The sequence below is a fragment of the Ammospiza nelsoni genome, chromosome 3, assembly GCF_027579445.1.
Source record: "Ammospiza nelsoni isolate bAmmNel1 chromosome 3, bAmmNel1.pri, whole genome shotgun sequence".
Classification (NCBI taxonomy): domain Eukaryota; kingdom Metazoa; phylum Chordata; class Aves; order Passeriformes; family Passerellidae; genus Ammospiza; species Ammospiza nelsoni.
In genome coordinates, this window is record NC_080635.1 from 98,750,934 (window position 1) to 98,774,527 (window position 23,594).

Here is a 23,594-nt window from a genome sequence, read left to right on the forward strand (position 1 = left end):
GCCATTTCCATTGATGGGTAATGGGGCAGGGGACTGCAGTGTGCAGTGGGGTGGGGGATACACCTTCATTTACCTTGATAAAACCAGGTCATATACCTGAAGCAAAAGCAGGAAAATGCTTTTAGATCTGGTGACACAAACGTAGCCAGTAAGAACCAGCCTTCCTATTTTCACATAAACCTTTCCATTTTAAGGTAGTGTGCTGGTCTTGCATCGTGGAAGTGGCGTTCTAAGATAAGCTGCTAGCAGTTTCCTCAGCATCTGAAAAAATCTAATCAGTAATAATGTTTGAGAATTGACAGTCTGTTAAACCACTGAGGAAACTGATACGCCTCTGTGAACACCCATGTAAAAAAAGAATGATCCAGGGAATTTCCTCTTTACCTTCAGGCTGGCAAGAAAGCTACAAGGCTAGCCCAGCCCTCATCTCAGGTAAATTGCTATATTTTGTTTGGAAATAAATGTCTCATGGAGTTAAAAAATTCAGATAAGGATAATTAGCTTCATCAACCAGATTCATAATCTTTCCAAATAATGCTACTCAGGTACTTATTTAAGCACTAAGTAAAGCTAATTAGTTGCTATCCTTACACAATGGACAGTGGTTTAAATTCTTCTACACTTCTTTTCATGCTTTATTGACTAAAACCTATGTCAACTATCTCATTAGTTTCTGAGAATCAATCTCTACTTGATACATTTGTAATTTGTATTATAGTACACTCTATAACTGTGAAATACCTCATACTATTTTCTGGCTTTCTTCTTCATTCTTGTCTTTCACACATTTTATCTAGTTTACCGTATTTAATCTCATTTACATTTGAATCTCTTGAATTTGAAACTCTTGTGAAATAAAGTGTTTTGGTTTTTTTTTTAATCTGAACATTGGTGTCATATATCTCAGTGCTGGAGATCTATTACATGGAGAGAAAAAAAAAGATGACCGCTATCTTTTTTTTTTAAACAACAAATTTTTAAACACACTTCAAATTAAAAACAATACATTTTCATCTTTTGACACTAGCGAATCAAGAAATTCTTGAGGTATATCTGAGATTGCATTTTTACTAGTATATTTCTCTTATCTTGGCCAGTCAATACCATGATACTGTTGAAATGCTGTGCTAAACCTCTCTGAAAATAACTTTTTGCAAAGTATTTTTCCTCTTGAGTATTTTTCCTCCATTGAGAAAGTGAAAATTAAAATCTTGACTAATATTTCTTAGTAATCTTGACTTCAAAAATAAGGTAAATTTGAAAAATGAGATTTCATTTGTTTCAAAAAAGTCAAAAAGTTCAAGATAGATGTTTAACCTTTTTTAGAATATCACAAAGACATTAGAAACTGTTGTAGGAAGCAATTAGCCCTCAGTAGATCTAATCATCTGGGATACTTCAGAGATGTGCCTTCATATGATTAGCTTGGCCTCTCTTGCAGTGGTGTTTAAGCAGAAAAAACCTTTTTGTCTATTGAAATAACCTTGAAACTCCAATTCTGTGATACATAGTCATGTAGTCTATTTTTAAATGTTCACTACATCCCACACTTTTGAATTAGCATAAATATTGTCATTCAGAGTTTCTTTGTACTCAAATACAAAAGCATCCAATTAAACCAAAGCTTCCAGATATATGTGACAGCACATAACCTCTGCGGAAAAATCCAGGCCAAAATCCAAAGACACCAAGAGTTAAAGTCAGTCCTTTACTTAAGTATGAACTATCCATTATTATTGACCGAATCCTCAGCCCATTGTATCTCATTATTTGTCTATTTTAAGTGGAATAGAAACTACAGTTTCACTTAGCTGGACCCACTGCCAACAGTACAATTTGATTTGAAAACTAATACTTTGTATGACTTTGTACTCTGGTAACTAGAGAGGATTGTGGCATTACAAGAAGACAGTAACAAGGACAGATAAGTTTGTACCCATTGCCCTTTACCTTGCAAGGTTTGTCACAAGGATGGATTAATGTTGTACTATTTTCTGTTCTCATTATGCTCTACCTAAAAGAGAATGAGGCATTGGAATTTTAATTCCTCCTGTTTCTAACACTTAATAATGTTCTGCAGTTTCTAGTAGAATGATGGGATTTTTTTCTTTATTCAGTGCTTTGTTTTGAGTAACTTAATTGTTTGAGACACTCTGATAGGGTTTAAGTTCTGTTGTGCATGTTCTGATTCTCATAGATAAATTTCTGACCATTTCTAACTAGAAAAAAAACAAACACCTACAATACTGACATGCGTTTATGAAAACACCATACTCTATGCTTTATATTGAGCTTGATTTTGGGAAGCAGTTTCAGTTTTCTGCTTATGATAGTTTGCAAGCATAATTAGTCAGGTACATTATTACCTGGCTTGTTCTCTGCAACACTAATGAAGTAATGAAGTCAACACTATAGTCAACACACAATGGATTACTTCCAGCAGTCCTAGGTATGAAGGTAAATGCCAAACACAGGGAAAAACCCTACCCAACAAACATCTTTGTGAACCTTGTGATAAAAAATACAATATTAAGCCATTTATAGAGGTTGTATAGCTGTTTCTAATTTTGGCAGCTTCAATCCAGAAAAATCTCTTTAGAGGCATATGATTTCATCCGGCTATTTAAAGATGCAACCTCTCTATTTTGACTATAAAAGAAATTTATATATCTGAAGTCTATTTTTTTTTCTTTTTTCCTAAAAAGGCGCATTTAGAAATATGCCACACAATAGTATATGATCATCCATATCATATCAATACTTGTCTGGGGCATTTTAAAAAGCATCCATATTAAACTGTTGTCAGTTAAAGCAATAAGTCCCCAAAACCAAAAGCATTTCAGTTTTGAGGTGTTCACAAGTCTACATCAGCATACATTTGTTTGGTCTACAATCAGAATGCCCATTTCTGTGTACATTATTTCCTTCAAAAGAGAGTGTATCTTCCAGCATGCATACAGATCAGTCACTTTGTCTGTCTTTCACTTCAGATTGATTACAATTGAATTACTCACAGAATGTTCTTTGTTGGAAGGGGCCCACAAAGATCATAAAGTCCAGTTCCTAAGTAAATGGTGAATTGTACAGCCTGTAAATTTGGTGGTGCCTTGAATATTTTTTGTTGTGTGATTTTTCAGAAAACACAAGCTGACCTAAAACTTATCCCTTGATAGCTTGCATTTCATTTCATCATTTTAGTGGTAGATTTCAAGTTCCAAACTAAAAAATATTTGAGGGTTTATAAACAGAGGGAAAAAAAGCAAATATTGCATGGGCAATAAAAAACTAAAATAAATCTTAAGTACTTTCCATGTGGTCTGAAATGAATCCTTTTTTTCAATTTAAGAAAAGAACAAGAGTTTAGTTAGACTCAAGAATGACAAATTTCACCCAAATGAATGCACATTTGTTCTGGTGTTGTATGAGAGGATAATAAAGATGTCTTGTAAAACCTTAAGCAGGAATAGTATATATCAGATGTATGATAACATCCCTTGAATTTGTATTTTGTCATATTGAGCAACTTTCTTAATTTGACAATATTTATTAAATTAAAAAGAATAGATTTCATGTTTATGCTTTCCTTTCTAATTTATGGCCTGAACTAATTATTTCTCTACTATTAATCCAGGATTCCAAATAACTGAGCCATTCACAAATTATAGTTTTTTAAATGGTTGTGTAGAGTCTTCTATAAGCCCTTTCACAGCTGCATAAATTTACATCTCACAACAAACAAGACAGAGGCTTGAAGAAAAGTTTTACAGCGTTCTATTTTTTTGTGAATGTCTCAACTTGTCTTTGTAGGGCTGTTTTGTTTTAATTATCACTATTATTGTTTATTTTCAATATTATGACCACCAAGTTATGGATTCTGCTGTGAAGCCAAGTCAATGGAACAGCCACTGAGTCACTTGTATATGAAACCATCATAGCAGTGGCTTTGTGGTTACCTCTACTCTTCAGAGAACCCAGTGTGATGTTACAAAGGACAATAACATGAACTGTAACTCTGTCTTTACCATCTCTATTACCATATATTCAAAAGAGAGAGAGAGGAGCACACTTAACACGAATTCCCGCCTGACTCTGCTGAACACAGGAAACTGTGGCAGCACAAGTTACAGGTTTCTGTGCCGCCACTGTTTTTAGTCATCTGATCTGAACACATTTCTCTAAGAAAAAGAACACATGAAGATATGGGATTCCTGATTTTTCAAAGATAGAACATAACAAAGGGAGGAAGAAAAATGTAGCAAAATACATTAGGTTGCAATGCAAGATGTAACTGAAAGTATGTATTCTATTACCATCTGTTAAAACTAGGTGGGGTAGTTATCTTCTATCAATGGGCCAGCTGTTAAAACCAGGTGGAGCAGTGTTCTTTATCTCTTCCATGACTCATCCTCCCTCCAGGGAAATATCTTCTGTTAATGGGCCATTGATTGTCACTGCATGGCTGATGAAGATTACATCATCCCATTGTGAGAAGCTCTGCCCAGAGGGAGGAGCCAAACATTCCTACCTGGATATAATCTGAGATTTGGAACACCACAGCAGCCTTTTCCCATTGGATCCCCAGAAGGAAGACCAGACCTGTCTGCACCAGCACTGGACTTCCAGAGGAAAACTATACCCTTCTGCAGGACATTGACTTCAGCAGTACCACGTCTGTCGCTCCAGGAGGGCTGCAACCACCATTTCAATCGGACTGCTACCACCACCCTGACCCACAGGGTGTCAGGTCATATTCTGACTCTGTCAGTGTTTTAGTTTGTTTTTTTGTTTTTACTTTTGTACTACTGCATTTTTATTTTAATCTTCCTAGTAAAGAACTGCTATTCCTATTCCCATATCTTTGTCTGAGAGCCCCTTAATTTGACAATTATAGTAATTTGGAGGGAGGGGGTATACATTTTCAATTTCAAGGGATACTCCTGCCTTCCTTACCTGTCTTTTCAAATCAAGACAAAACCCAACAAATTAAAAACACCAACAAACAAACAAAACAAAAATTCCAAAGTCAGCCTACAGAAGCAATACAGAATGCCATCACTTGTAAATTAGAACTTGGGCATTTTCCTGAGCGCTTTTTTTCTCCATTATGCTAGAGCAGTATAAAAGGAAAGAAGATATTTTTCCTCTCAAAATCCTCAGATGACACCAAATTACTGGTAAAATGCTAACATACTCCCACTGAAAGCAAATCACAGCGGTTGTCAAGAAAACTGGAGACTGCCAAGAGAAAATTTAACACCACAGGGCACTTACAAATATGAATTTTGGAGCAGAGGTGTTGATTGGATGGCCTGAACTTCTGGTTCATCTTTGATATTGGAAATTCACCATCACCCATAGGCACATCAGAGAAACATCTCTCTTGAAGCATAATTTGGCTTTAATAAGAAAATCCTAAGACTAAGAATTAAGATGGGCAAATTTATAGCATTATGATTACTGTGAACTCCAGAACAGTTCTATATTGATCTGATTAAATAAGATCTGGGTGATGAAAATGGCAGCTGCTGTCTTTTTTGTTTATACAGCACGTTTCATGGTTATTTTAGAGTTTTTTTAAGGATTGAACCTGAACTTATTATTTTGCTTTTCTGGTCAAAGTTGCTGAAAAATAAACACCTTCACTAAATCAAGTTGAGACATAAGATTAGTTCAATAAATCTATTTCTTTTTAGCGTATATATTTCTCCAATTTTACATAGCCAGATGTCATGTAAGGTTTGAAGATAGCATTACACCTTCCAAGGGATACATTCAGTAAACCTGCCTTTGGGAGCAACTAGTCAAATTCCAAACATCTGATTAATTTGGTTTTTACAGCTCTTCCTCATTTATTGTGTGCAAATATTCACAAGGAGAGGCTTTAGTGTTATGATATGTTGGAGAATTGCTATTTTTTCATGAAATGAAATGTATTTGCAAATATTAAAGAATTATTTCTGCTGAAAGGACAACATCTGCTACGGTAGTCACTGCAATGGGTGATTCTGCAGAAATCCCCCTTGACCTTGGAATTCCTTTATCTTATATGATTTAGTGCTACTTATTCAATTTTCAGGAGAAAGTGGATCTTTAAAAAGCACTATGTGGCTATTTGCCATAAGGGAAGTTTTCCTTTTTGTTAGAGAGCTCAAGGTTCTTTAAATTTTTTTCCTTCTCTCTTTTTTTTGGCTCATTTGACCCATATATAACATTAAGCAGCTCCCTGGCTGACAGACAAGGCCATCTCATCATATGGTAAATGGTAATACGCTCCATTACCCAGTAAGTTTAAAATCACAGCCACAATGAGAAGGTTGTATTCTGAAATTAAATGCCTCTTCTGGAAGGTATCAGCCACCAGCTAAATACATGAATGCTATCATCATATTGCGAAGGTTCCTATACCTTCTCAGTGATTTCTCATAGGCAGTTCCTCACAGCACAGCCAACAAACCCCAACTCTCTCATCACCCAGCTAACCCACTCTTTTGTAGCACTCATCCTTATTGGACACAGCTGTGGCCTTTTAAGGGCAGGCCTGTTCCTAATCTTTGGTGATTAGTACAGCTAATCAGGTGCAACTCCTCAGGTGTGAGCCTACCTTCTGCACTATTCTCTTACATTCTATCCCTCCACACATGAATAGAACAGAGCCCACATAGCCCAGCAAAGGTTTCAGAAGAACTTCTTGAACATCCTCCATGGACTGTTCTCCTTTACATGATTACATTTCTTTGTGTTCATTCTCTCCCATTCCATAATTACTTCTCACCCCATAGATAGAAAAGATGAAATTTCTTTTCCCCCTTTTTCAGCATGCAGACATACACTTGTAGAAAAGTAGAATTTTTTACCATGAAAATGCCACAGTTTTGTGGAAATGTTTTATTTTCTTCATCCATACTTGGTCCTCTCTTCTATCTGATATTTCCTCCACCCACAGTATCAGCATCTACAGCTAGAGTTATAGAAGCTATCACACTGTTTTTTCATAGCTGGTCACAGAGGATGCCAGTCTCAAAGTTTGCAGGATAGCACAAAGACTCAGAGATGACATAAAAGAAATGTAATCTTTATACAGGTATAGCATATGTTAGTTCTTCTCAGGAAACAGTATAGCCAAATAAGGAAATATTGCCTGCAACATATTCAGATTATATATATATGTATCTATATTTAGTACCTCACATAGTCTACACTTTTTGAAAAGCATCAGGAATGAAAATGAAGTCTGGCACCCTTTGATAATTACACCTACTCAGAAGTAAAAACAGAGTGGATTCAAAGGTAGGAATATTTTAAGGAAAATAAAAACCCATGGGCATCATGGGGAGATATTGTTGGCAGGGGAGGTATGGAAAAGAAGGAAATTTTACAGTAGGATTTACACTATACTAAATAATGTCAGTGTTAAAATATTAAATTTTAAATAGTTATGTGCCTTATTCATGGAAGTCACAGTACTGTTGAAAAACAGAAGCATTAAGTTTGGATTCACTGACAAACCACTATATATTCCATAGCTATATTTTTCTGTCAGTGAAGTTTAATTTCATACACTAAACAAAAGCTCCAAGTTTTGTAACAAAAATTGTTAATAGTCACCATAAAACCAAAATATTAGAGAGAATACAGTAAAAAAAAGGGGGTCAGAATAACTTATAGGAAGAGTTAATTGTGTGTGATATTGAAATAGCAGAGATGTGACAAAATAAAGTTTTCTGTAATGTAATGTCATGAGCTTTATGCTTTTATTTATAATAAGAATAACTCTATAAGTTAGTATTCTATGAGAAGATGTATCATCTGTCTACATGAAAAGTCTAATCACACTATTGTGTATAGGACTAATGAGTTATAATTATTAATCATGTCCTTTGGTTTGAGCATCTTTGCTGAAGATTAAGATTTTCAGACATGTCTGGTACTGGGAAGCAAAGAAATAGATAGATACAACTTTCAAGTGAGAGCCTGGACCACAATAACTTTGCACTCTAGTATGAGCTCACATTTAATTTGAAATATTGAAGAGATTTGAAAAAAGAAAGATATATTCAAATATTTTCATGAAACTCCTGAGAATTTAGACAAATAATCTTTCAAATGGAAAAGATTAAAATTACAATTACAATTATTTTTGTTAGCTGGATCCATTTTAAAAAATGTTTTTAGCTTCATTGGTTTTTTTCCTGTCATGATACATAGTACTTTGGATTCAAGGCAAGTTGGTCTTTGTACTTTTATTTTTCTATAATATTCAGAACTATCATCTCATTTTAAATGAGGTAAATTGTTTTATTCCAAGTACCAACCATGACTCTATTTTGCAAGTCTGCTTGGAAGAGTTAACAGGAAGATGGAAAATTATAATTTCTCAGGCACATTTTCAAAGTTAAAATTCAAACTTTATTGGCAATAAATAGACAAACTCAACATCTGACATTTTATTTAGTGATAGGCTTGATTGACAAAGTTATTAAACTCAGTCTTAAGCAGAATATTCATGACATTTTGAGTAGCTATGATTTGAGAAGGTTCTTTCAGCTTCACAAGTACAGCCAGATTTTGAGAAGACCTCAAGGCCAGATTTTAAATACTCTTCCTCTAAAACTGGAAATAATTACTTTAAAATAATATTTTTTCTTCTAAAGGAAAAAAATAGGAGCAAAACTCAATAACTCAAATCATAACACTTATGATACACTTTTCTGATTCAATCTCTTTTGGCAATCTGGCCAATTAATTTGAGTGCTAAAGGGAGCTGATTCTTTAGGAAACATGACCTCAGTCAGAGGTGCTGAGTCTTTATTAGCTTTTACCAGTCTGATCTTCATGAAATTCAGACATTACAATTTTTCAAATCTAAAGAAGAAAAATGAAAACATTTATATGATCAGTTGTACAGTTGATCCTTTAATACAATATATATATACACATAAGAGATGTATATATATATAGAGATAAGTGTATATACATAAATATATGTGTTGCCTGGTCAGTCACATGTGAAGATTCTGAGGGCTTTTTTAAACTTAAGGACAAAAAGATTATAAGCAACTGCAATAAGGCACCTAACATAATGGAATCCAAACTGGGTTTGAAATTTACTTTAAGTTAAAACAAAGTTAAATGTTTAAACATCATGGTCTCTTCTTGGATGTTTTTAAACTCAAATTTTTTAGTAACTCCTGTACTTATAAAAAAAAAAAAAAAAGGTTTGCTCACATTTTACTGTGTAACATCAGAATTCAAGCAAGGTGTATATGTTCAGCATCATTCCACATTTGCATAAATACAGGTAAAATGAATAACTTACTTTCAGACTGGTGACCACAGACTGACTTTTTGCAAGGACAAAGTTCTTGTGCCAGCAAATACGCAAAAGGAAGAGGCTTTCCAGTTGTAATAGCTCAGTTGTGAGATGAGATCTAATTTGAGATATGTCCTCAAGCAGTAATTTTCTTCGAAATAAGGAGTCTGACAACTTTTCTTGCCCATTCAAGACAGTGCAAGATAAATTGCAGTAAAACAGATTCAACAGCATTGTGAGAGCCAAATACTCTTTATGAGACTACTCAGCAGACAGAAAACTGTTCACAAAGGCTCAATCAAGCTACTGGAGGATGGGTTGACTTAGGAGTGGGCTAAAGCATTTTACTTCAGGACCCATGCACTTAATGACCATGTTTTTAGCTATCAGCTCAGCAAGAGACGGGCCTCAAAATGCTTTCTGTAGATTTAGAGACAGACGTGCTTAGAGAGGGAGACAGTGCATATCCTTTCTGGACAGTAAGGCCAAGTGTCTGTCTATGAGTTAAAATGTTAATCATGCTGAAGCATTCTATTCCAGCTACAACCCAAGCTATAATGGTCTGTTGAGCAAAAAATAGGGGTGGCAGGTATGTTGGATGGACAAGGCTGAAATATGCCTGGGGCTTGTATCCATCATATGAAGACAGAAAAAAAAATTCCTCCATCCCCAAGATCCTCAAAACTACAGATGCAGACAGATAAAAAGACAATAGATGAAAAAACAAAGGATGCAATTATAGGTGGCACAATTATTATAATGGAAGGCAGCTCCCCCCACCTCAAGTAATCAAAAATTGCAGAAAATAAGGAAACCAGGGAACTACTTAAGAAGACAGGGAAATAATTTCTTTATTCATTTCTTGTAGAGTCTAGTTTTGTAACTCTGAGCAAGGTAGGTGAAAAATAATTTACGTGCATAACGTGTATGAGATTTTTTTTCAGAATTTCAGCTATAATTATGTGAACGAAAACCTGAAATTATTATTGTCATTGCTCAGCTAATATGCAAAATTAAGAGCCTAAGAGAATAGATATTACTATATTCATCTGATGTTCCTTGTATAAAAAATTTTTTCAATAATTCTATCCCCTTCATACATATATATACATAGAAAATATGCAAAGGAAAAAATGCACACATTAAATAATAAAATACAGTACATGGTTATCTAAGAAAGTTGTTGATTATCCACATTTTTTTGTTTTTACTTAAGGAAATAATCATTGTAGGAGCTTAGATTATGGGCCATTAGGAATGGGGTTGCAGCCAAGCCTCATCCCTAATAAGATACAGCTCTGTAAAACAGGTGACCATTGTTAGGAGAAAAAAACCACAGAATGCTGAGGTGCATTGACATCACAAAAGAGTAAAAAGGCACAGAGGTGTGACGCATGTGAGAGACAGGCTATAAAAGGTTGTACTGGGAAATAGTAAAGAGTTGATGCTTAAAACCATTCTTTGTGTTGGTTGTGAGTCCTCCATCAGCCCACTGCTAGCTTTAATGATTGAAGGGAAAAGATGATTATGAAAACTGACAGCTCATAAAATATTAGGTTCTGTTGCCTTTCTACACAGTTAATTTATTCAGGTACATGTCAATGAGACAAACCATGCTGTATGGTCTTATTCACTGTGACTGAGTCTCACAACTTCGGGTTTAAGTCTAATTTTAAAAGCCAAACATCTGTTGACAAACAGCTATTGAAAATGTATATAACAACAGGTTAGAACTCAGAGAAGTGACTCAAATTCAAGCCAACAAGGCTTCCTAGTCCTGCAGCACCTCATTAACAAGTCTGTGTGCAATTAATATTCAAGTTCTGTTTCAAATATATTTCTTCTAAATTCTGAACCTGAATAAGCAAAGAAGGAGCAACTAATTTTCTTCATATCTTCTAGTCTTAAATTAAATTTTATAAATTATATGGTATAGAATATGTCAATATTCAATTCTTTTAGAGAAATATAATAGCACTAAAGCTTTGCACAACTGAGGGCAATCACAATCTACTCACTAGAAGACTACATTCACATGCATTTAGGTTAAATACAGCAAAGATGGATAGGTAATGTGATGACTTAATATATAATGTAATTTCTAACATTTTAAACAGAAACGTAATGCCAGATATGTGCTAAATTATAATTTTCCTGTCCACACTGCCAGAATGTATTGATATCCAGCAAACATATTTGAAGCATGCCATAGATCATTTAAACCTTGCTTAAGTTTAAATTAATTTTCACTTTGATCCCACAAATATCTTTTTGTTCTGTCTCTGGAGTATTTGACTAGTACAAAAAATTAAGAGTTTTAAGAAAGAAATGTGAACTCTGATGTTGGACATGAGATAACCCTGGCACAATACTACAGGACCTTAAATGGATCATATAATTGGCAAATATTGGTAGAACTGAAAGTGCTTTCCCTTTCTATTGGGAAAAAACAGAAGCAGGAGTGCAGAAATAGGGTGAAGAAAAATGACTGATAGAAGAATTTGGAGGAAAATTATTTACAAATATTGTTTCTCAAAAGCTCATGGGACATGTTTGTCATTACAAAATTTAATCAATGAACTAAAAAAATTAATTAAAATACAACATTTGATAAAATCAATAAATATATTTTCTATTAAATAATACATAATTCCATAGTCTTTATTTTGCAAAATAAAATTTCTGATTGTGTCAACATATGTAAATAAAGAATTCTATTAAAGTCATAGTGTTTTATTATGTAGAAATAAACAGAAAATAAATTATTCCTATGTATTAATTTATTAGATGTTTTGTAATGCATTGTTGGAAAGCAGAGAAATTTCCTGAGAACCTAAAACATCCTTACCAACCTAACTGAGGCATGTGAGACTGCTTATAAACTGTGTCAAGTTAATGCAACAAAAATGCTACAAATGAATTGAAAGACTCAACCTTGTAAACCCAAACCCAGATTTAGTAATTGAACCTTTTTACAGTTTACATGTAAGAAGGAAATTATAGTCTCTCTATAATACATGTGTGTTTATTACTGGACCATAAGGAATTTGATCTGGAAGGCAAAGAGTAATTGACTAGGATCTTATATAAGACCCCGAAAAAGTGTTCTTTAATATGATCTCAAAACTCAGAATGCTCAAAAACTGGTAACACAGTGGATAAAAAACAATTTTTAATTAGCATGTGAAAGAAAATATCCGTTAGTTATTGGATAAAGAAAAAGGGAACTAATAAAGCAGTTCAGGTGTCCACGGTGGTTTCATGAAAGTCATTCATCTCTCTTAGCAAATCTGTTTGATGCAACTGTCAATTCTAAACCTGAAATTAAGGACAAGGTTTATTAGTTCCTGTGCCTGAAGAAAAATAAAATCTGAACAAAAACCAATGTCCTAAGCAATTTTTTGGAGGGGAATCAAGACACATAAACAATAACAAACTGAGAATTGAAGGAGATACTGTTTCTTTGTTTTCAATGATATATACTCATACATATTTAAGTAGTTGGAACACTGATAGAAATCCATCTCTGACATTTACATGAAGGGCTGGAGTAGAAATTCTTATTTTTAAGCCTGAAGATGTTTCTTTTATAATGACATTACAGGGCACTGCCAGACCATATACTGTAGATGGTGTAATTTAAGTTTGTTATAGAAAGGCTTTTGATACGTGAGAAAGGCTATTAGTTGAGTTTTTTTCAAAAAAGTACGTGTCAAACATTTAATGCAGTCACTCAGTAACAGAAAGTCCACATAAATTCTCTACAGCATGCCAAAGCTTCCCTCAGGTTTTCATACATTTCACTAGTTCTTTCCATGTTGCCTTCTTAAGTGCTAGCAGGAAAATCCCTTGGAATTGCATCCACAAATTGCAAGTAATATCACATTGCTGAGAAATAAGGCAGACCAAGTTACAAGAGAAAAGAAAGGAGGATCAAATATAGCTAAAATACAGCTAAAATACTAAAGATGAAATGAAAACAGATGATAGCAGCTTTAGGTTGCTCTTTACAATCCTTATTCAGAGTGGTCAACAGCAGTGAATCTATACATGGCTATGAAACAAAACCACTCTGCCTAAATGCAGACTTAAATTTCAGTTTGATAAAGTGAACCATGATTGATAGATCTCAGTAGAACTGTAATTTGTTTAAAGTCACAGAATATAGTTTTAGAAATGCTTTCTGAATAACTAGTATGGTTTGTAAATTTAAAACAACATACTATCTCCCAGGTAGGTTTTTCCTGCATGTTTGCTAGCTGGAATATATTTGCTGTGATGAATGCAGACAAGTAGGAAACTGCAATAATAATGGGCCCTATTTCATTCTCTTTATCCATCTAAAAAGTTAATCTAACTGGAGAATGAAAACCAAATGACATGGACAGGAAGAAATCCAATTGTGACTGTTTGAGACACCCTGCCATCATAATAAAAATTAAATCATTTTAGACTAAATAAATATTTTGGGGTTTTTAATGTCCAGCTCCTCCTCAACATAAATACATGGAAAACAGCAATGACAAAAAAAATCACCAATGTGATTTTGAATCCAAATATAAATCTATGTTCTGTCAAAGCCAACTGTAAAAATACTGGGTTTTTTAGAGCACCATGACTGCAAATTCTCTGGTCCCCTCAAAATCATGACACTATCTCTGCTGGTATCCTGCATGGCAAGTGAGAATTTCTCTGAATAAGAAATTCACATAATAAGGTAAAATCAGCACAGGATTTGGAGTCATTAGAGAAGAGGTGTAGGTGGTGTTACCATAGCAAAACCCACTTTCTGCAGTCTAGTTCCCTAACTCCCTGGAGAACCTTCATACCTTTTAACCAAGTTGCTGGTTCTTCTTACTATTTTCTTAGCTGCGCATCATTATGTACACTTGTAAGAAAATAGGTTTCATGGTCGAGAGTTCTCAAGTTTCTCCTTTTAAACTTCATCTGAAGAAAGAATTTGAGGGTGTTTTTACACTTTGTTTATAATGACAATTCATCTGGTTCCTCTAAATGTAAGGCTGATGTCTTGAACACTGGATTATGACTTCAGGCTGAGAATCAGCAGCAGTAGCAGATGCACTCCCAAAAAACAAAGATCCTGTTTTCATGCAAATGCTCCTAGTAGTAAAGGACAATGGAGGATAAATATTGAAAAATATATAATATGGGAACAGAATGGCTTGTAAACAGTGCTTTCAGAGTCAGCTGCTCTTTAAACAAACTAGAATAGAGTAGCTCTAGAGACACATTACATGATTCAGTGTAATTACTAGCTTGTTCAAGTAAGTGCGTTTTATCTGATTCTAATCTGAATCCTTCAATTCAGCTATATGGTACAATGATCTATTTTGCATTTTGGAAAATGTACCATAGAGTTACACTGACAATACATCTTCACAGCTTCATAAAGTATTCGATGTTATGTCAGAAAAATGAAAAAATGAAATACAGAAGGGATTTTCAGCAAAAGTAATATTTTCAGAGTGATGAGAAGAGTTTGGAGACACTGTAAAACACTTTTTTTTTTTTTTAGTTAAAAACCATAAAAAATTACCTTGTTTGAAGTTACTTTTATTAATTTCCTTGGAACATTTTCTGGGGTGATTTTTTTTCCTCACAATGTTCCCAGAAAACGAAAATCTTTTTCGTATTTAGACATCATTGTGCACATACACTTTACATATGTGCTTTTTCCCTAGAAAATATCCTAACCACTAAGATATTTGTTATGACGATATCACAGGTATCAATCATATCATCTTCACTCAATTTTTTCTTAAATTCAATATGACAAAGTAAGAGAAAATCAAATAAATTAGACCAGAAAAAGGAAACAAGGATTCTAGAAAATGTATAGCTCAAACAGTTGGAGAGAGAAGTCCAGCATAATTTTCCTTGTGTTATGAGTGATATTTTTATGTATCACATGCAAATTGTTGCTCAGAGAAGCTGTTGATGCCCCATCCCTGGAAGTGTTCAATGCCAGGTTGAATGTGGTGTTGAGCAACCTGTTCTGGTGGTAAGTGTCCCTGTCCACGGCAGGGGAGGCGGGACTAAGTGATCTTGTTGGTTCCTTCCAACACAAAGTATTCTATGATTTCATGAGTCTATGAAGGTGACTTGGATACAAGACCAGGATATAAATTATTATGTTAAATCATCTATTGCTTCTCTTTCCACTCCAAAATAATTTGAATTATTTTCTTCATCAGAAAGGAAGTTAACACTTTGAAAAAGAAGAATGAAATATCTCAGTGCAGGATGGTCTCTAGCTAGAGGATCATGTGAAATTTGTAGATATCAAGTTGTCTCCATTCAGACTGAATTTTGATAGAGAAGACTAGATCAGGGAAAATTCTGATCTTTTGTCCCATAGCTGTGTATTTATGGTTGCATTTATGTGTAATAAGTTTTATAAAGTTGCATGATTGCTGCCAACACAAGAAGCAGGAAGGCACTGTGTAACTGGAAAGCTGGATCCTGTCACTGAAACTCAGTGGGATGAACAACATGATGGAACCCCCAGAACTTTCCTGAACAATGTGTTCCAATGTCTCACCACCCTCACTGTAAAACACTTCTTCCTTATATCCAAGCCCTTTCAGTTTAATTTTCTTTCCCCTTTTCCTGCCACTACAGAGCTTGGTAAAAATTCTCTCTCTCCATCTTCTTTTTAAGCTCCCTTTATATATTTAAAGGCTGCAATGAAGTATTCCCAAACCCTTCTTCTCTCCAGTTTAGAGAAACCTCAACTCCTCTGAGTTCTCTTAGGAGAGTTTTTCCAGCTCTCTGACCATTTTCATGGTCAGGGCATGATCGCTGCAGCCCAGGCTGCCATCAATCTTAACCTCTGTAATTAGTTCTTGTAAGTTGGCAAGCACAGGGCTAACAACATTTTTCTGGTCAGGCAGTATCACATGAATTAAGAAATTATCCTCAATACATTCCAAGAGTCTTCTGGACTGCTTGCAGCTTGCTGTGCTGCTTATTCAGGTGTTAGGGGGTTACTGTTCCCCAGCAGGATCAGAGTATGCAAATGTGATTCATCCCAATTTTCTGTGACAGTGAACTGAACCATCTGAGCTTTCCAGCTGCACCATCACTTCCAGCCACTCCTGTTTGCTACCCATTGGTATAGAGACACATCAGCTGCATTGCTGACTGCGTCACCCTTTTGGCACAGTTTTTTGGGGGTTTGGAAGACATGCCTCATTACTTTCATAGGTAACATCCAGCCCGTTACTTATCAATACACAAGTGTTGCAGCTTTGGACCCTATCCTTAAAGTTTGTTAGCTTAAGGTGTGAGTCACTAAGTAAGCTAATCTGCCAGCTAAGATGTTCCTTCCACTTCTAGATAGGTGGATCCAGGTCAGATTATGGATTCAGAAAGGCCTGTTTATTTTGGTTGGTTGTTTCTCTCCAGTGAGGCTCAAGGCAAAATGCTTAACTAGATCATTGTATCTTTCTGCTTCAGTTTCATTAAATGAGCTGAGAAGGATTAGATTCTCTTCTCATGACTTTGTCACTCCATTCCTCTAGGTGTTCTGTCTAAGATTTTAGGGTAAAAATAGTATTAAATTCATTTACAGCTCTAAAAACCTATGTTTTCAGTGAAATGTTTTATAGTACTTCCAGGGCAAGTACTTCAAATTAGTAAAATAATAGGAAATGCTCTTTTGTGGTGCAGGAGGGAAGAATCCATACAAAGATCTCTAACTTTTATCCTTTATTTTAGGGTTTTTGCAGAACCTTAATGCCTATCAAAAGTATAGAAAAAGATTAGTTTAAGATACATAATATCTGTTGATTGCACTGTACAATAACAGGTTACTTTGCTGTAATAATTTGTTATCTATATCACAGGAATTCCTTTATCTTAAAGAGTTGTGCCTAGAAAGAGGCTTATGCTATCACTCAGGAAATTTTTTTTTATGAGAGCAGTCCTATACAATTTGCTTCCTTGCAAACTCTTTACAATTCCACAGATCTTTATTGATCTGGTTTCAATCAATTGACCACAGTCTTACAGAATAACATAAATAGTTGATGTACTAATGAGAATTTCGGACCCTTTTCAAATGAATACTTGACCAGTCAGTGGAACTCTCAAGAAATCTGTAACTTCATCACTAGCAGTAATGTCAATCAATAAAAAGGTTATCTTTTAATGCTGTTTGAAAGACAGAGACAAGAGGGATTGCTTAAGAGATACAAAGAGACAGATACACCCATTCTACATACAGACAGGGAGGCTGCTGGTTACGCAGATCACTGGAATCACATCACTTCTACTGTAAAGGTGCTCTATCTCATGTATAAATCAAAATTATTAGTTTCAGGACACTCACACTTTATGAAAGAAACTAAAAACCCCAAATAACCTTGCCAAAAAAATAATTCTTTTCCTCTGAATGCTTAGTTCCTTACAACTTTGATGGTGCAAGCCATGAATATTGTGTTTGAACTAGTGAAGATTCACATTTCTTTATAAAAGATTGCATTCAAATATTTTAATAGACATTCTTTTTCTCTCTCATTCTTTCAGTTTGTTTCTTTCCCATTATTATTATAAAGCTTAAAAAATAGAAATACTCTGGATTTTCTGTCAGTAGATATAGATAAGAGGAACTAAATCCATAAGTGTAGAACAGTATTAAAGGACAGAAAACACCTTCTCGAACATATAACAGAAAAAATAACTTCAGCACAGCCTCTTAGGCTTACTTTTCTCAGCCTTTTTTGTCCCCTACAATATAGAGAATTTTTAAAATGTGTTGTGCATTATTGAAAACTTCCTTCAAAAAGAGAACTTGCTTGCAGCCATTAAGTAGAAAAGCATTTTCTTAAGCAGTGATGGAAATCTAGTTCTTTCTTTTATGTTGTTGTGTTTCAGTTTTCAGAATTACCTTTGTGACAAGATATAGCCTTTTTTTAGGTATTGATATTTGGATGTTCATTTGATTTTACTTAAAAACTGTTTTTCTTATGTGTATTATATAAAGGTTATAAAATATCATCATTAAATGCTTCCAGTTATTTGAGTCACTTTAAAAAACAGATGACAAAAAGTGAAATTAACTCAGTCATAGTCCATATTTTAAAAATTATGCATGTACCACAACTATTAAGACCTGAAATCAAGGAAGGAAAAGCAGCAGCAGAGACAACCTGTGATGAACTGACCATAACCCCATTCCTGTGCTGCTGGGGGGGAGGTAGAAACCAGGAAAGAGGGGAGGGGTGGGAGTAATGAGTTTTTAAAATTTGTTCCACTTCTCATTATCCTGCTCTGATTTTGTTTCAGGTAATTTTCCCAAGTCTGTTTTTCCCATGATGATATTCAGCGACTGATCTCTCACATGATCCTTAACTCAAACTTTTGCCATATTTTCTCTGTGCTCAGTTGCAGAGGTGAAAGGTGGGGAGGCTTTGATGGGTGCCTGGCATCCAGCCAGGAGCAACCCACTGCATAAACCCAGGATAAAATTTATCTTTCCTTCTCTATTGTTTTAATCCTTTGCATACCTCAGTGATATATAAGGTATAGATGGAACTTAGAGCAAGTCAATTTACATTTCACACAGTGGGATGTTTCAAATGAATTATTCTGGGATTCTTCTCCATTTTTCCCTAACTCTTTAATTACATATATTTAAATCTTTATAGGTTTTCTTCAAACATGCTTCACTTTTAAAATACTATCTCGTGGAGTCTAAATTTCTTCAATCATTCATTCCTCCAGATTGCCCATGTGTTTTTTCTTTAAATAGTGATGCTTTTTTGACCTTTTTCTAAAGCATCCTAAGTCTCCCAGTTCTAATACAAGACCAAGTAAAATACGTTGATTTCACCTGAACTGCAATTTTGCATTTTATTTTCTGCTGACAGTGAAATTGATATGATAGCTGATGTGAATATCCAAGAACAAAATGCTTGCTTGACAGAAAGTGCTCTGCAATCTGATGGATTTATGTACACTGAGGACTGGAAACCCCCAGAACGCCCTGGGCCCAGTATCAGGTAGCATCTTTTCTTTTACTGCTTCAAAACGTCCATGGTTTCTTGACAGCAGATATCTTTTTTTTGCTTTCTCTGTCATTAATCACAAAGCAGGAGAGCCCTCTTCTCCCATATTGCCAGAATGCTGCTGGCGGAACAGGACCAGACCTTGTAAAGTCGTCCCTAGACAGAAGGACAAGATTGCTGCCATTGTGGGAGGACTGCACAATTTTAGAGAAGCTTAAGCCTTCTGCTGAGAAAGCAGGAACCAGAGACAAACTCTAATTTGGAAAAGGAATCTGTGGTTCATTGAATTCCTGCCCCTCAGCATGAACCACTATTACAAATAATAAATTATATCTACATTTAAAAGTGTATTGCAGGTGGCTGCTACTTCTGTGCAATTCATAGGTGGGCATTTTTCAGATTCTCCTGAAAGAGACTTACTTTCATAAAAGCTTGAGTTTTCTGTTTGGTTTTTTCAAGGTCTGTAGGACCTTTTCTCTGGTAAGGATGACAAAGAAGAATGGATATATATATAGGAGACTGTACATGCAATTTAAGGAACAGACTTTACCATAAGATTTAGCCCTCCATTCCTTCTAAATCCATTAGGGCTATGAAGGATTTCTTTTTTCCCCCAGAACATGAGGGGTCAAAGAATAAGTTTTAGAGTCATACATAACAAACAATGTATCATCCTGATATATCACTATGAACATTTTTTCCACTTAGAATTAAAGGAATCAGACTTTGAAAGAATGGCAAGGTAACCACAACAAAAACAGATTCATCACACTAAAACAAGACAGAATGACGATGAGAGTTGTATTGTAATTGTGAATCAGTTTATAACAAGAACACTATTCTAAACAGTCTGGATGAAAAATGAGCTTCAAATAACAAAATTCTCAGAAAATGTATTAGCCAATACAGAGAATCAAAAGGAAATGTGAATAAAACCTGAAAATTGAGGAGAACAGAAAGATATTTGAGTGCAATAAAAATAATTCCACATTTTTATCTAGCTGACTAATTTGTTTGGTTCAAAAATTTCTTGCATTGCTACTTCTGAAGCAAATTTTAAATATTTTAGACTGGTATTTTTGTTAAGAGTAAATTAGCTTATCTCAGTACATGAGAACTGACCCAAGTTTTCACAGACTGGACCAGAAGGGAAAAAATAAAACACACCAAGAACTTTCTGAAGAAATACATTAATTTATGTTAACTTTATCTTGACTATGTTCACATTTTTCTGACTTCTGCTACTGTAAGTAAAAGCCACAGGGCAATAAATTTTGAAGACCTATGCCATGTTTTGTTTAAATATTGTTATTGAAATTCTACATACACATGTATGCCCTTACTTTTTTTCATTAACTAATTTTATAGGTAATTTAGAGCTCTCCACATTATAGATACAGGATGTTGTGCAAAGTTGAACAGGTCTTTAAATACAAACAGATATGACTTTAAGCACAAATGAGTTAATCCAGACTGTCTTAAAGTAAATCAACATTCAATATTATTAGAAGCCTTTAATTTTCAACCTAACACATTATGCACATGTTTGAAATAAATTCCTCTCAGATATCTGGAGATATTGAACTGATCACTAATCCAAAACCTTTATACTAATGAAAACTCAGTTGAGTTACAACTCAAAGCTTCTGTGATTAAAAAAAGATAGTTTCCAGAGTATTTCAATATTTACTTTGAAAAAGAAAATGATATAATGGCATAAACAGGAAGAGATTGTGTGCTTCAGTTTCTGTCTAATTAGCTTTAACTGAGAATTTCAAAGAATGGTTCTATAATTTCTTAAAATGAAACTCTATTATTTCAGATTGAAGCAGTATCTTCTTTTATTTTATCTCTTTTTTCAATGCATCATCACAACACATATAAATTTGTTTTTAGTCATATTTTTCTGTTAATAGCAGTAGTTTCAAAATAAGATTCTTCAGACTTTAGTCAATAGGAGGAATAATTATGCAAAAACCCCTAGTCAAATATTGTGAAAAACCATTAAAATGGGTTAAATTTAAAACAGTTTAATGGGTTTAATTGTTTTGCAGAACTCAATGTAAATATATTTTCATCTTTGAAAATATATTTTAATAGTTAATTGAATGATAAAAATTTGTATGACAATGAAATGTTTAAAAAAAAAAAGAGAGGTTGCAACATTTAAAAATCTCCTCAGCTTTATTGTGAATCTTAATATGAATATGTGTTGTTGGCTTGAACTTGTGCTCAAATGCATCAACAATGTAGCTGTACTAGGAAATAAAAAGAGCTAAGAAAATATAACTCTACAAAAATGTACCAAGAACATTCTCAGCACACAATGCAATTAACAAGCAAATATTCAATTACTCATTTTTGCACAACATACAGAAATTCAAACGGCAATCGGTATGTCATATGGTGGTTTTGTGCTTTTGTTTTGATATTACACTTTTTTTTTCAAAAATAATAGTTTGGGGTTTTCAATTTGAAAGAAATCAAGCACTTCTAGCTAATTGAGTATAAAATGAAAAAGATACCTGGGACATATACCATGCATCTCCAGGCTGTTTTATGTGAAGAAAATGGGAATGAGATCTTTTTAAAGGTTAGTTTCTTTCTCTGAGGCAGCTTAGATTTTAAGCACCCATCTATTTCTCATTTCTCCTCTTCTCTGTCTACACTAGCCGAAGGCTGAGACTCTGTCTGGCTTTCTGTTTCTAAAATGAGCCCAATCTTTGCTTCACCTTTAAACTAGTCTTTACTTCTTACAGCTGAAGAATCTTTCATCACCTGAATATGAAGATATTTATTAATTAGATATTTATTATTAGGATGACCACATTGTACCAGCCTGAAGTCTCTGGAAATGGTTTGAGATTATGGCTGCTCAATAAGTGGAACTGACTCATAAACTGAGATGTTTCACTTTAATTATTTAGGCTGCAAATTATCTCCAAGAACAGAATTAAAGAAATTGACAGAGGAGCATTCACTGATTTTTCTCTAGATCTTTTTCCTTATTGTGTTTCTACCTATTTTCCCAATAAGTGGCAGGAGGTCTTGTTGGACGTCTTGTCTGTTCATTGTTCATTAGTATTCTAAGTGCTACATTCTGCAGGCTCCTTGTTAGTGTGACTTTTGGCACATCCAGAACTAAGAAAATCATAATCTCTACCTTCTCTACCTAAAAAATCTTTAAATAAATATGTTAATGTTTTGTCAGAGATGCTATTTTACATAGACATAAACCTTCCACCACAAGCAATCTGTGTAACCTCAGTAATATAAGACAGTCCAAATCCTAACCTGTACCCAAATTTCAGGCTTTTATATTTGACCAACATCTTACCATTACATCTGATTTTGAATTGCCTCCTGCTTGCTTGCTAGCTTCCTTCTTTTCTTCCTTCTTCCTGATTTCACATGTCTTGCTATTCTTTCAGAAATGTTTGGAGTCTGCTATGTTTTACTACCTTGAATGATACTTCATGGTAGTCATGAAATGCTGACTTGTAGATCTCTAAACTGTTCTTCTGCCATAAAGTGTGCCTATTGACAAGTAAAACTGAATAGTTTATCACAAGTGTCCTTCTCTTATGCACCTGATATTTTCCACAGCATATATCATGCCACTGATTCTAGTACTGTCAACTTCATGATGTCATGGTGAGAAATTTCTAGGGGGGCTCTACTGCTGAAAACATTTTTAGCACTTATATTAATCCTTGAATAAATGTACATGTCATTAGGAAAACATAAAATATATCAATTTATCAAAAATGTAAGTATGAAACTTAGAAGAATAAATACAAATTGTTAGACATATTATACACACAGATCATATACATGTATGTGCGCACACACAAAAGACTACACACATACCCTTATAAATCAAATGTCTTAATAATAAAGTGTGTGGCTCAGAATCTTAACAAGATTAATTCAACCCAGAAGACATTTCTGAATTTGATTGTACATAACAAAGTAATTGGTCAGTATATCTGGCTGCCTTTGATTGCTGCAACCGACTTTCCACTAACCACTTATAATTAGACTGATTAAAGTAGCCTTTCCACTGAACAACAGACCAAAGCACAAATCCCTATTTTTTTTTATATTTGACAAATAATTTAGGCATTAATCTTCCCAATAACGCTGATTAAAATAACATCCAGAGATAATAGTTATGCCTTTTTGATTCCACATATTTATTGTTATACTGAGGAATCTCTGTAAGTTGCAGTTTCTTATGATGAAATATTTTT